Source organism: Bactrocera tryoni, chromosome 2, assembly GCF_016617805.1.
Source record: "Bactrocera tryoni isolate S06 chromosome 2, CSIRO_BtryS06_freeze2, whole genome shotgun sequence".
Taxonomy (NCBI): domain Eukaryota; kingdom Metazoa; phylum Arthropoda; class Insecta; order Diptera; family Tephritidae; genus Bactrocera; species Bactrocera tryoni.
In genome coordinates, this window is record NC_052500.1 from 42,929,194 (window position 1) to 42,939,318 (window position 10,125).

Sequence of the window (10,125 nt, forward strand, 5' to 3'; positions counted from 1 at the left end):
TGCCAGATTTTTCTGCTTATAATTATCTCAAGTCCAGGAACTAAAAAAAATATTATTACTGTAGATGAAAAATTTGACTTGTGACAAAATATCTGCTTCCCAAAATGAGATATTTTTTGCACACTTTTGCTGTTGTAGCGGCAGAAAACATTCTTGAAGTTTTTTTTTTTAGGAATGGTGCCAAGTTGACAATCCGTTCTCTTTATTGGCGTAGACACCGCTTACACGGTTAAAGCGGAGTTTAAAATAGCGCGCTAGTCGTTGATAGTCCTTGGACGGATAAAAATCAGTGTCCGAGTAGACCCCATTGTCATGGGAACGTCGTTTTTGAGAAAAGCATGTTTATTACCATGTTCAGACCGACACTTAATCACAAGATTTCAGCTGTAGAGTAGTTCATCCCACTAATCTTATAAATTATAAAGATTTCGCCATACAAAAATGGCAGTTCTTAATCTCGTCTCCGAGGTAATTTGGATCTAATCTACGCGAAAACTCTCTGTGCGGCTCTGGGGCCCTATTCTGTAACTCGATTCGAAAAAAAATGTGCTCGAATTCGGATTTTTATATTCTGTAACTCGATTTTCGAATTTTCAAGCCAATTTTCGAATAAAATATTCGTTAGCTTTTGAGTTGCAGAAAGCAAAAACGAAAATTGTACATATTTATTCTGGCACAGGGTGGTACAACTTTCGTATAATTATAAAGTAGATCCGAATTTCGAATAGAATAAATTTGCGAATCGAGATACAGAATAGGGCCCTGATTTAGCACCATCCCTGTAAATGTAATTTAATCACTTAAAATTTTTGGTGGGAACACGTGCAAATAGAAGCCACTTTTTAAATATTTATTATCTTTGATAATAATACATAATATAATATTATATACATACTTATGTATATGCTATCATATGATATACTATCTACTATAAAAATTTAATACAGATATTACAATAATAATATATGCATACATCATAACACACGTTCTCTGGAACATCTTCTGCAGCAATAATTAAAATGCTGTGTTGTTAATGTGACAGGACGAAAAAAGCCAATTTTTGGAAACTAAAAAAAACTACTGCAGTAAGACTTTTAAATTTGTGTACGAATATCTTCAATTGTATTAAGAAAATAAATAATCTAAAGTTAGAATTGAATTTTTTTCGCCCAAAATTGAAATAGCAAAAAAAATATATATATATTTAATAATATAAATATATTTATATCTTTTTAATATTCATTCACAAGTACCGGACGGAAAAAAATGAATCCCAAGCTTATTGTTAAGAATTAAAAGAAGAATTTGTTTCGGAACATTTTTTCTCGTTTGCATACTTCATGACCCTCTTTTTTGAACTACAGCTCGCACAGAGGCATCAGTTTCAATACACTAAAGAATTGGTGGACAAACTTTCAACAAATTTCAGGATTAAAAAAATATTTAAATTTTACAAATAAATAAAGAAAAAATTTAAATTCTATTAAAATGTTGGTACGATTCAGATTACTTTGCCGGTCGTGTAAAAAACATGAATTTCGGTATATAGATTTGACATTTAATGTATGTCATTCCGTTAACCAAAAGATAACAAACAATGAGATAACTTAGAACAAGAAAGTATGCTATATTTGCAATTAGTTAGAGAGACAAAACCTTTGAACCTCAAATGGCGATGTGTTACTTTTTTCCCACTCTTTGAACAAAAGTAACAAATACAATTTCGATTTGTTTGACAATTAGAAGGTACCGTTGGTACCACAAACGTTTAGTTGACGGGTTATTCCACTTCAAAGTTCAAAAATTCCCAAAATTTTTTATGCACATTTTTCTCTTCGAATTCATTTAATTAAACTGTAAACATTTAAACAAATTCACTATTTACACATTTTGCAGAATTTATAAGTACAAATTTTATATTTTAAAAATTACTTTTTACACTCGTAGTGAGCATCATTTATGTGCTAACAATTATGAGAAAATGGAACGCTGTCATATTATAAAAAGCATATAATATATAAACAACTCGCTGGATATTATCTTTTTCACTATAATTCCTCTTTCTTTATATTGCAATCTTAGTTCTAATAAAAACAAGTGTCTATAAATTATATTTGAAATTATAATGAGTATAAATAAGCTTTCACGCACATGAATTTTTTCATATTTCAATTTAATAAACAACTAAAACTATAATAATATATAGTAATATTACTGTTTAGGATTACTTACGTTAGTTTTAAGTTTATTTTCTTATAATGTTAAGTCTGATCTGGCAATACTGGTTTATCTAAGTTTTCTATTTCTCATCTCTCTTTTATCATACATTTCTGTTTGATATTATCTTTGTTTATTCATATTTCGCAATTGCGGTATTTTAAATTCCTTTGTACTCCTATAAATACGGGAGGACATGTATGTATGTACAACCCTCTTCTCTGATTGTAACTCAGTGCTGATGGTACTCATCTCAATAAAGCATTGAGAACTCTACCCGCTGGCAAAATTAATTAACATTAATTTAACATTTTGGTGCCTCCTGTGAGGACAAATATTTTTAAATTCATTTTGTAATTGTTTGTTATTGCGGTTGTGTGGTTTCATGACGGAACTTAATGAGCGATCATCGGCGGTGAAACCAATAAAGCGCATACATGCACGTGTCTCGGAAGGTGCCATGGAAAGCCGTGATGTGTTTCATCTCCAACAAGAGCATAAATCGCTTGAATCACACTTTGAACGCTTCATGGAGAACCATAATCGTTTGGTTGGAGGAGCTACGTCCACCGAGATGGGTCCACATGATGCACTTTTGGAATCAGTAGAGGAGCTGTATACTGCGGCATGCAGCAGACTTTATCGTCTCATTGCATCGTCAAGGGTTGAGTCTAATGTCGATGAAGGAACGCAAAATTGCCCCACGACATCTCTGGATGGGCACTTGGTTGATCTTAAATTAGACCCGTTTGCTATCCCGTTGTTTGATGGAGACATGTGTAAATGGTTAGCGTTCAAAGATGCCTTTGAAACACTAGTACATAATTCGACATATCCAGAAGCGTTTAAGTTGGGAAAACTTCGGCAGGCGGTAAATGCGGCTACTGTTCCTTTAATTGGTGGGATATATTCAGGTGGCTATCAAGAGGTCTGGAAGGCTCTCAAGGATCGCTAAGACAACAAAAAACAGCTAGCGGAAATACACGTACCCCGTTTTCTTAACCTAAAGCCAGCTACTCATGAGTCATCACGATCGTAATTGACTATTGTGGATACGGTTCATGAATCGCAGCGTGCATTGCATGTTATGGACATCCCTCTAAATCAGTGGGACGCATTGGCTGTACCAATCGTGGTGGCTAAGCTTCCAGCCGTAACTAAGCGTGACTGGTGTATGAGGTACTCAACTACAGAGATACCACAGTTAGAAGATTTATTGAAATTTCTGGAAAGACGTGCTCATAGCCTAGCTCCTGAACCAGCGGTCTCATTAATAGCTTTCCGTCAGCAACGACCACTGAGGACGCATGTGGCTACCACGGATGCCGCTTTGTGTGCTCATTGCGGGTTATCGCATCGGCTTGCCAAGTATCCTGCAATATTGGCTCTTAGCATCGAGCAAAGATTTGAAGCCCTTAAGAGATTGAAATTGTGTTACAACTGTTTACGTTCGAGCCATTCTTGTCGACAATGTTCGTCAGGTAATTGTCGAAATTGTGGATGCAAGCATAACACGATCCTATGTCGAGAAAAGTTCAACAACACGTCAACGTTTTCTTCTGCAACTACGTCAGCCGTATGCAGTGAGGTACCTGCAGAGGTGCCGACAATCAGAACAGCATGACTAGCCGCACCTGCAAAGCCTCTCGCTGCCAATCCAAAACCGATAACTCTTTTAGCAACAGCGCGTGCTTATGCCTTTGGAGAAGCATCGGTGCAGCGAGTGGCACGAGTTCTGTGTGATCCCGGATCACAGGTTAGCTTTATAACGGATCGTCTAGCAAACTGTTTGCAGTTATATCGACGAAAATGTGACTTGATGGTAGAAGGTGTAGGTGCAACTATCAATACTCGAGTGAAAGGCAGCGTAACGTTCACTCTGAGATCAACAACATCTAATTTTGAAATGCGAATTGACGCCTTGGTTTATCGTCCATTACTTCCCCGACTCCAGCAGTGAAGATTGACACTGCCCATACTTGAGAGGCACCATACTTGAGAGGCACGTAACCAGTTTGGTACGCCTGGAGTTATCGACGTTCTTATTGGCGCGAACGTGTGAGGGCATTGCTCACACTCACCACTTCGCTAGACAGGGAGGACCACCGATTGGAAGAACTGGTGTCAAAGTTCTGGCAAATAGAGGAAATATCGGTGGTTGACGATCTGCCAGAGAACGAGTGTGAGCAGATTTTCGAGACCACTCATAGCCGTACCCCAGACGGCCGTTATATGGTACAGTTACCCTTGCGGCGAGAGGCAACGGAACTGGGTGGCTCGTACACACTGGGATTACAGCAATTTCATAGGCTAGAGCGTCGTAAGGTTGCGGATCCAGTCCTTAGAGAAAACTACATTTCATTTATGAGAGAGTAAGCAGCAATTGATCACATGGAGATAGTACAACCACCTTATAATCACACAAATTGCTACTACATTCCTCATCATGCGGTCACAGCAAAGTTTCGCGTGGTGTTCAACGCTTCGGCACCTACCAGCACTGGAATCTCACTGAACGATGTTCAACTGGTAGGTCCAACGCTTCAGGATTTGTTAAGTGGTATACTTTGACGTTTTCGTCGCTATCGAGTGGCGATAACTGCGGATATCGAGAAGATGTTCAGGCAAGTGCTGGTTGCACCTGAACATCGCGACTATCAATGAATTATATGGCGTGAGTCTCCTGCAGACGATATCCGAGTATATCGCCTGAAGACTATCACATATGGAATGGCATGCAGTCCTTACAATGCAGTACGAACCCTGCAACAATGTGCTTATGACAATTCCGTTGTGGTTCCTGACCTACAACAAGCGGCTCGTGCTCGAACAGCGATATTAACTTCGTTTTATGTTGACGACTTCTTGACAAGTTGTGAAAATGTTACTGATGATGTGGATGCCAGTTTATCTGCGGGAAAGTTCAGCCTAAGAAAATGGAACTCGAACGATAGTCAGGTGATGATGCGTTTACCTAATGATCCGTCTCCTTCTAGCTATATCTTCCATCCTGGGGAGACTTCCGTTCTGGGCTTAAGATGGGACGCACTGTCGGATCAGTTATTATTTCGCGTCGATCTACGTCAAAGAGGAGAGATACCCACGAAGCACCGTGTACTCAGCGAGGTGGCACAACTCTTTGATCCTACTGGATTGTTTTTGCCTGTTATCGTAACTGGAAAAATATTCATTCAGCGACTGTGGTCTGCCGGTCTATCTTGGGACTCACCTTTACCTGACGATCTTTGCCGCGAATGGCTGAAGTATCGGGCACAGCTTCCAGAGCTTAATCAAATTCGAATCATTTCACGGGTTTTGCGATGCTAGCTCACTCGCGTATGCAGCGGTGATTTATGCGAAGACGTTGCACAGAGACGGTTCTGTACGTTTCACACTTCTTACGGCACGTACCAGGGTAGCACCACTCAAGGCTGCTACCATTCCACGCCTGGAACTTGCGGCAGTGTTACTTCTTGCCGAAACATTCCAGAACGTGCGGGAGTCTTTGGGACTAGTTTACGTTCCCTACTATCTATGGTCGGACTCAGCTATCGTACTGTGTTGGCTGAGAAAGGATTCAGGAGCACTAAAACCATTCATATCTAATCGGGTTTGTAGAATACAAGAGCTGACACCCCCACGCGATGGCATCACATTCGTTCTGCTCATAACCCAGCTGATTGTGCCAGTAGAGGAATCACACCTGGCGAGCTGCTGGTACATCCACTTTGGTGGCATGGACCTAAGGAGGCAGAGATGATCTATTTGGACAGTAGTGATGCTCCTCTCAGCAAGGATGAGTCAGATGTCTTACTCGCCCAAAATCGAAATACGAACAAATTGATTGCACTCGAGATATTATCAAATGAGTCGATACATGAACAGCAATTAAGCGCTTTGTAGGGTATTTACTTTTGCAATTCATGAAACTTTTCCTACTGTTGTGCATCTCGCAGTTCCTTCGGAGAAGGCCAAAGTGTGTATTTCAACCCAGAGCCAACGGAAACACCGCCAACAACAAAATTGGCATTGACGAGTATTTTCTCGACTTGAGTCAGTGATCCGTTTGCGAGAAAATTGCTCTATTCGGAAATGCCTTAATATTATACATAGAATGCATCGTCGAAGAAATGTTTACACAGAAAACAAGGCTAACCAGTAGATGAACATTCAGGTGTATTCTCAACTAATGCATTAGGATGAGTTTACACAATCCACCCGAAAAACGATGATTGCTTCTACCTTCGGTTGCTATTGATTAATGTACGCGGTTCAACTGCATTTGAGTCATTGCGTACTGTGAATGGTACGGAGTGTGCAACTTTTTGAGAAGCATTCCAACAATTACAATTGCTGGAAACTGGTATTCGCTGGAATCAAACGATGGATGATGCGATAGCTACTTCGCATGCCACTGAAGTTCGCACACTTTTGGCGATGATCATTTCAACATATCAGCCTTCAAATCTGCGTCAATTATGGAATACGAACAAAAATTACATTGCCGATGACATTTACATTGTATTCGCTAAGAATTGGAAATGGGCAAATTCCAATCATCTTGACAATGAAGACGAAGCCGTGAATTATCCAGTGGAATTTCTAAATTCTTTGGAGAGGCTTGGTATGCCGCTGCATCATTTGCGTCTCAAAGTTGGATCTCTCATTATTATGTTTCCCAATCTTCATGCTTGATTCCACGAATTCCTTTGAGTTCCAACGATTTGCCATGTTTTCCACACGGCCTGCTAAACGTGTCGTGTTCATAAGTTCGAAACCCATTTCTCTATACTTTTACGCACCGGAACAGAAATCAAAAAATGTTGTTTATCAAGCATTTCGGTCGCAAACCATGGACGTTTCAAAAAGACTCAGCACCGTCTCACAAAGCGCGAGTGAACCAAGAATGGCTGAAAAACAACGTTCTGAACTTCATCACGACCACACAATGGCTCTCGAATTTACCAGATTTCGAATCAAATGATGTATTCTCTCTGGGCCATTTCGGAGAGCAAGATCCGAAGTAAAAAATACACTAGTCTCGAGAGGCTGATGAAATCTAAAATACCGGCAAGTCACATTCGGACAGCTTGCGATTCGTTTTTTGACCGTCTCAAGGCCATAGTTAAGGCAAAAGGTGGTCATATCTAGCAAAAATGAATTGGTCCTGAATTTATGATTATTTTCACACATTTTGTACTTTAAAATAAATAAATTAATTGGTTACACTTCGAGTGTATATAAAATGCCATGTCATATCATCATCACCCTAGACCGGACGGCTACTTCAATCTTTGATCGTGCTTTTTTCGAAGCATCGTTTTCATCGAAGTTGATGGTCACGATTTTTCAGATACTAATGAACATCTTGTAATAGAAACATGAGGTCATGTTTGGTCGAAGATTTTTTTTTTCGACTACAACTAAATTTTTGTTTGTAACTTTGCAGGAAATTTAAATTTTTCTCAAATCCTTCGATTAATCACGACCTATACTCATCTTCTAAATTACAAAAACAATTATTTTTTTGTAAAAATCAAAATTACTATCAGAAATCTTAACTTTCGATCATTATCTAAGAGAATCTTATGAAAATTGCAAGTCAATCGGTCCATCCGTTTTGTAGAAATTTTCCCAACTACTAAGAACAGCGTTTCGGGAAAACGCGTTTAAAATTTTGAAAGCAGTTTACAGTAAATTAGAAAATTCTTAGAAGATGTATTAAGATTACAAAAAAAAAATATATTTTATTACAAACTTTTGATTTTAATAAAAATTATGAAATAAACCATGATCATGCTCCTCTGCTCCTTTGAACACTTGTCGCCACCATTACATGAAATGTGCTAAAATATTAAAAAATCCAAAATTTTAATCTTTTCTGTAGCAGTATTGTTTATACTAAGTACAAATGTCAGCATGATTTCGGGATTTTCTGTGTTGATTTCTGGATTGACTTACAATTACTCACCCATATATCTGAATATCTGCTTGTATTGGTTGCATTGCAGCAATTACGGCTGCTGCAGCATGTCGCAGCATTGCTTATCTTCACAAAAAAATTTAAATAAAATGTCAAGACAACAACAACTTATTTCGTAACCTACAGATCAGAATGTCTGAGAAGGAAGGAAGCTTAAATTAGTGAACAAATAAAGCGAGTGCCATCAAGCTAAGTTATTTCTAGTGTTTTCTTGCAAAGAAAATGAGGCCTTCCACTTATCACTGCTAAGGCTGAACCCACACCGGGTTAGTCAAAACAGTTTTTCTTATCTCATACGCAACTGCCCATAGATTCATATGTGACAACCCACACCGGACAAGACGAAACGAAAACGCATGTTCGCGCTTTGACTTGTTTGAAGAGCTGTTGTCGAACTTCTTATGTATTTTCATTCAGCCAACGCATACCAAATGCGACAAAACCGTCTTTGTTGTTGATCCAAAAATGCTGAGCTACGGCGCCACCCACACCGAATGTAACAGACAAGACACGACAGAAAAACACGTTTCGTTGCTTATAGCTGAACCGTTGGTTTTCATAGTCAAAATTACGCATTTTCTTTGTGCTTTTATTCTGCATACAAGTTGTTAAAATAAACATTGACGCGGAGAAATTAGTGTTTTTGATCGAGGCAAGGAGCCTAATATATAATTACAAAACCGACGACATCTTTGCAAGAACTGATTCGCTTTCTTCTTTTTTCGTTTTATTTCAATGCACACCAAACGAGACAAAAAGACAAAATGCCGCATTGTGCTTCGCTTGGTGTGGGTTAGAGCACAAGATGTTTTCATATTTTATTAGTCAAAGACTTTTTTGACTAATCGGGTGTGGTCTCAGCCTAACCAAGGAAGAATTTACGCTTTAGATACACATATTTACATTCACATACATGTATGTAGTTAAAATGAAGCTACAATTACAAAGCTGATATTGTCTCCGTGGTAGGGTTGATATTAGAAATATATCATTTGGGCTGCATGAATATTTGAGTGTTCATCTCTACTGTTTAGCTGTTGCTTTAGTGGCGTAAAGAATTACCCAAATATTTTATGACGCTTTCGCGTTAACAGTCGATAAAAATGTGGATACATTCGCGGCCTTTATGTCATTGACGTTGAAAAAACTAGCATTATCACTAAATAGTTCTCAAGATACTCTCAGTATGTATATGCAACAAAAATCACATATTTATCATGCTGCATGTTGTTGGACTTGCTAATCAGCTTTCACAGTGATTTCATGCGCTTTAAAAAAAAAGTATTAAGAGTTGCTTTATCCACTTGCAAGTCGAAAAAAACACTTTTTTGCGAACTTTTTTTCCTAAAGGCATTTCATTTAATAAATAAATAAAGAGAATGTACATTTAAACTGAGTTATTTGTCGAAAAATTTTGGATTCTGTTGATATCGTATCAAATCTCCAGGAGGACCTCAAAAACAAAAGTTATCGCAAGTCCAAAATTAAAAAAAAAATATTTTTACTATAGATGAAAAATTTGATTTTTAAGGATGATTTTCCAGGAATACCTACGAAATAAGTTATCTATCGATGTGGCAGATTTTTCTGCTTATAATTATCTCAAGTCCAAGAACTAAAAAAATATTATTACTGTAGATGAAAAATTTGACTTGTGACAAAATATCTGCTTCCCAAAATGATATATTTTTTGCACACTTTTGCTGTTGTAGCGGCAGAAAACATTCTTGAAGTTTTTTTTTTAGGAATGGTGCCAAGTTGACAATCCGTCCTCTTTATTGGCGTAGACACCGCTTACACGGTTAAAGCGGAGTTTAAAATAGCGCGCTAGTCGTTGATAGTCCTTGGACGGATAAAATTCAGTGTCCGAGTAGACCCCATTGTCATGGGAACGTCGTTTTTGAGAAATGCATGTTTATTACCAT